Genomic DNA, 6,000 nt, shown 5'->3' with positions numbered 1-6,000 from the left:
AGCGCAGTCGGTTTTCCCTGTCAGGGAACCAAAATGTTACAGCAAGTGTTACAGTGGGTGGCCCTGAGGACAAACGGAGCGGCATACGGAGAGTCTAAGGATCAAGGTTTATTCGCCTGTGGGCTTGGAGGGGTCTCGCCACCAAATTCTGAGCCCCGTCTACCCTGATTTTTCCCACTTTTATTAAGCTGGGGTGGTCTGAGGGGTGGGGGTCTCAGGTGGCTATGGTAACAGTTTAGTTGATGTGTCAGGTAATAGGTTAGTATTATGCTGATGCTCCAGGTAATGGATTAGTTGATGGGCCAGGTAATAGGTTAGTATTATGCTGATGCTCCAGGTAATAGGTTAGTATTATGCTGATGCTCCAGGTAATAGGTTAGTATTATGCTGATGCTCCAGGTAATGGATTAGTTGATGGGCCAGGTAATAGGTTAGTACTATGCTGATGTGGGTCTTCATGAGGTGTGGGGGTCTCAGGTGGCTGATGGGGGTTTGCCTTATCACCCACAATTTGTGAGAGAGATCATTTTATTATCACCATTATACAGATGAGGAAATAGAGGCACAGAAAAGTTAAGGAACCTGTCCAAGGTCTCACATGGCAGGTGGCAGAGCTGGGATTTGAATCAGTGCAGTCTGGCTCCACTGTCCGAGTTTGGTGGATGAAGGAGGACTTCCCTGAGGAATTGATGTCAACCAAGTGTTTACAGCTGCCCGTTTCTTATCCTCTCCTTGGGTTATTTTTTTTCTTTTGAGACAGCGTCTCACCCTGTCACCCAGACTAGAGTGCAGTGGCACAATCATAGTTCACTGCAACCTCAAACTCCTGGGCTCAGGTCATGCTCCTGCCTCAGCCTAACACTGTGCTTCACTCTTTCCTCCAGGCCCCTGGACTCTGCTTGCCCTGGGCCTGAGGAACCGGGCCCTTTATCAGCTTCTCCTGGGAATCAGCTGGACACAGAGAGACCCTTCTCCTATCAGATCTCCCTGCTCTGTTTACCTTGCCTGTCCAGTTTCAAAGATTGTGCTTATCTCTGCCTGCCTCCTTTACCCTGGAAAAGAAAAACCTTTTTCTGCTTGATTTTGAGATGCTTGCAGATTTCTGAGATTGGAGTAGTCTTCTTGTAAGGCTGGGGGCGGGCACCCCTCCCCTCCCTAATGGAAAAAGAAGAAGCCCATGAGACCTTCCGAGAACAATACTTGCAAGGCCCAGCTAAGTTAAAGGATGACCACACCTGGATGGTTACCCTGATAAGAGTCACGGTTCCCGGAGTCCACACATACCACCAACCCTTCCTATTTCTCAATACCTGCCCTAAAACTGCAACAAAGAAATTCCTCACTCTTCGCGCCAAAACTCTTCAAAAGAAACCCCCATCCCCCAATTCTAAAAAATATATATAAGCCCACTCAAAACTTCTGGGCCATGCAACTTCTCGGGCCTCTCTCTCGGGACCCGTGAACTTCGTCCAGGGGCATCCCAATAAAGCCTCGTTGCTTACCCCTTTCAACTCTGCTCGTCTTTCTTTCTCTGGCACTGACCATCCAAAAACCTTACACTTCTTACTGCAACAGTCTACCTTCCTTCCTCCCACTCTCTCCCTTCCTCCTTTCCTTCCTTTTTTCTCTCTTTTTTCCAGCTTTATTGAGGTATAAATGACAAATAAAAGTTACATTTAAGATGTACAATGTGATGTTTTGAAATACATTGTGAGATGATTACCACAATCAAGCTAATTAACATACAGCATCTCACATAATTTACCTTTCTTTTTGTGGTGAGAATATTTAAGATTACTCTCAGCAAATTTCAAGTGTATACTACAGTATTATTAACTATAGTCACCGTGTCATAGTCTTTCTTTCTAATTAAAATCTCTCCCTATCTAAGCCCAGATTTGTTTTTATTTGACAATGTTTGAGCTGAGATCTGAAGGGGCTGTAGGTGCTAACTATATGAAGAAGAGAAGAATAGTGTTGCAGGTAAAAGGAGCAGCATGTACAAAGGTCCTGAGGTGGGTGGAAGTAGTGAGCACTTGAGGAGCTAAGAGAACACTAGGATGCTAAGTGAAATAAGCCCCAGGTCAAGCACCTTGTTTTTCTCTATCTTTTCATTTGTCTGTCCTCAGGTATTGGCTGCTTCCCTTACGGTGACAAAACGGCTACAGCAGTTCCATGACCCTATGGAACCCTTCCTCCTGTTCCTTTGTAACAGAGGGGAAAATTTTCAGTGACACACCTCATTGGACCGTCCTTCAGGTCTCATTGGTCAGAATTGCTCACATGTCCTTGCCTTGACCAATCCTTAGGGATTACTGATATGATTTAGACCAATCACAATTCACCCCTGGGGCCAGGGCGTGGCCTGGCTTCAAAGAGGCAAGAAGTCACCCGACACCTGAACAAAATGGGGGCTTTTTGGCCAGAAAAAGAGGGTTGTCGGCAAACAACCTGCAATGGCTGCCACAATGCTAGTTGGTTGTGCCTTTTGCACCTGCCTTTGTACAGGATTATAAGCCCCTAGCAATTTTTGAAAGTTGATGGGATAGAATTTACACTTTCATTCCCTCAGAATAAACTATGAAGCCCCATGCAAATATTCCTTACAATAACGGAAGGCTTTGTTATTATTATTACTGTTTTGCTAACTATTAACAGCAGTAGCAAAAGCAACCACAGAACCCCTCTAGGTTTTCTCATTTCCCTGCCCTGCCCATCAGCAAGCACACTGTAAAGAAGGGCAGTAAAACCTTCACACACTCAAAAAGCCTGTAAATGTTTTTTTATTATACTAACTGCAGCTGGAAAATGGTAGGAGCAGATGGACTGATCCCTTTCGGGAAGGTTCTCTTCTGTGGAGGTGGAAAAAGAAGGGCATTTGAAGTGGAACAGGCAATGGTGGCAATCCCATAGCCCTGGTTCATAGAGATGCTGCCCCTTTTGCCCCGTGGGTTCTGTGTCCTACTCAAGCCCTCACAGATGTGATAAGCTCTGGAGCTTATCATCTAAGAAAGAGGTTATGAAATGGTGGCCCAATGCTGAATCTGGGCCACATATGTGCCACACAGCCCACTCAGTCTTTTATAAATTTGAGCTTTGTTTAAAAGTCAGGATATTGCACATAAAGTTTCAGATTTACAGCTTCTCTTGCAAAATTAGAAATTCTAGCAGTATAAGCCCACATTCCCAAATGGCAAAAAGTGATGGGAGCTGAGTAGTGGCTCCCCCGTTTAGAACTGTCCAGCTCACCACAGTCCCCATCCAGCTCGCTTTCATTTATGTAACTAGATGTCCCCACTGATGTTTTCACCAGGAATTCACCCCTGTGATAAAAAAGTTTCATCTTCCCTGAGATTGCAGCAGGAGGGAGGCAGTGGGGAGCGGCAGGGATGGATGCAGCAGCAGGGCCCAGGCATCTTCAGCTCCTGCCGGCACAGCTCTGTCCCACCCAGCAGGCTGGAAGGCTGCCCCAGCAAGGCTCAGAGCTGAATCCACGGGCCCACGTAGCAGAGGGGATAAAGTGCTGCCATTCTTTCCGCTGTGAGCTTCCATCTGATAATCACACCTGCTGTTTATGTACTAGACAGCGTGTGAATCATGCAACCTGCATCATCTCATCTAATCCTTCCATTGCCCTCTGGAATAGGAACAATTATCATCTTCACTCTACATATTAGGCAACCAAGGCTTAGAGACATCAAGTCATTTGCCTATGGTCACACAGCTGGGAAGTGGCTGGGAAACTGAGGCTGATGTTACCTGGCTCATGCCAAGTCATCCAGCCAACACATGGCCAACTGACTCCAATGTCTAGAAGTTGAAAACTGGCAGCCAGAGGGGCAAACTATTATAGTTTAGCCAGTGATGTTTTTTTTTGAGACAGAGTCTCACTCTTTCACCCTGGCTGGAGTATAGTGGTCTTATCATAGCTCACCATAACCTCAAATTGCTGGGCTCAAGTGATCCTCCTGCCTCAGCGTCTCGAGTAGCTGGGACTATAGGCATGTGCCACAACGCCTGGCTAATTTTTCTACTTTTCGGAGAGACGGGGTCTCACTCTTGCTCGGGCTGGTCTTAAACTCCTGGCCTCAAGCAGTCCTTCTGCCTCAGCCTCCCAAAGTGCTGGGATTACAGGCGTGAGCCACCGAGCCCAGCCAGATCCAGCAATATTTTTGAAAATTTGGATTTGGGGCCTTTTGCTGGGCTCACTAGTCACACCAATACTGTTGCCTCACACCCTGGCTTTTTCCCTCATGCATGTTACGTGCCTGGCCCCTGGAGGGGCGACAACCTTCATGTTCTCTGTGTGTCCTCTCTCCTCCCCAGAGTCCACCTCAGATGAGCTTGCGCTCTCGGTTCTAGAACAGAGACGGAGGTTCATCTTTGTTGATCCCACCCCACTAGGTTTTGGGAGTTGAGAGCAGATATAAATGAAGTATGGTTTTGTTCAGGTTCAGCTCCATGACCATGATGTCATGCCAGAACTCAAGCTTTAGAGCTGTGGTCCCTAACCCCCAGGCCATGGCCTGGTACTGATCTGTGGCCTGTTAGGAAAACAGGGCCGCGCATCACCGCCTGAGCTGTCTCCCTTCCTTCTTCCCTCTCCCCATTCTGTGGAAAAATTGTCTTCCATAAAACCGGTCCCTGGTGCCAAAAAGGTTGGGGGCCACTGCTTTAGAGGATGGACTGGTTGATTCCAGGACCCACTGTTTCACTGCGGTGGTGGTTGAATTGATTTTATTGTTTTAAATGATTTCTTTCCATTTGAGATTCAATTCAAAGTAATCATGCTTTAAATCAGGTTTTATCAAATAAAGGTTGTTTATTTCAGGTGCGGGTTCTATGTCTCCTTTACGTTTTTGGCAGGGGGTAGGCAGGAAAACCCATGGGCGGGCATTAGGGAAGAGGGTAGGATCAGATGCTGGATGGCATTGAATTGTTACCCAGAGTAACCAGAAAGTCCAGGGGGCAAGGGTGGATGGAAGTTCAGGAGGGGAGCCCAGGTTGGTCCCAGGGGAAGGAGGGACGCCATGGAAGAGGTGAAAGGCTGGGAGCAGGTTGGGAAGCACAGCACAGGGTAGAAGGAAAAGAAGGGGGTTGCTTGGAGGTTGGGAACCAGGCAGGTGCCTTGGAGCTTGCTCTGACAGATGCTGTTGGGTGGAGGTTCGGTTCAAGCCCCAGCTGGGATGCACCATCCCATTGTTCTAGTCATGGGTTCTTAAGGCTTAGAACAGGACCATGTTAACCACGGAACAGAAATGCTGAGCTAGGCCAGCTAAGATGCTTTAGCTGCAAAGGATTGAAAACCCACAAAAAGAGGCATAACAGTGCCCAAGTTGGTTAATTCCAAAGCTCAGTGATGTCACCAAGGACTCAGGTTCTCTTCATCTTTCCACTCTGCTGGTCTATTGGCTTGACATCCTAAAGTGACCTCTCTCATGATCCCAAGTAGCTGCCACAGCTCCAGCCATCAAGCTGAGGATCCCTCAAGAGGCCAGAGAGGGAACAGTCCTGTTTGTGTCTTTTTTGAAGAGTAAGAAAACCTTTCCAGAAGCCACTAGTAGACTTTTTGTGCCTCATTGGTCAATCCTGCTTAAACTAGTAACTGACAGGGAGACTGGGACTACCATGATTGATCCTTACTAATCACGATTTAGCACCAACTTTCCTTCTTACACGTCTTCTCAGAAGAGAAAGGAACAAAACTGTGGCTATGTCAGCAAAAACAGAGGAGCAGGGATTGGTGTTGGGTCTGCCACAGGGACACAAGTGCTACAGGGACTTCTCCTACTCACCCACCTTGCTGAAATCCTATGGGCAATGTGCACAAGACTCCCCCACCTTTGTTAGTCTAAATCTAAAGCACATCATCAATGTGTAAACGGGTATAGCTGAGGCTGCCCTGGCTGAAGCAGGAGGGAAGGCCAGAGCCCTCTTGGCTCCCCTTCCTGCTCCGAGGGGGCTCCCCGAGATTCCTAGAACAGATCTCGTCCAGCCTCC

Source organism: Eulemur rufifrons, chromosome 6, assembly GCF_041146395.1.
Source record: "Eulemur rufifrons isolate Redbay chromosome 6, OSU_ERuf_1, whole genome shotgun sequence".
NCBI lineage: Eukaryota > Metazoa > Chordata > Mammalia > Primates > Lemuridae > Eulemur > Eulemur rufifrons.
This window is presented reverse-complemented; position numbering follows the sequence as displayed.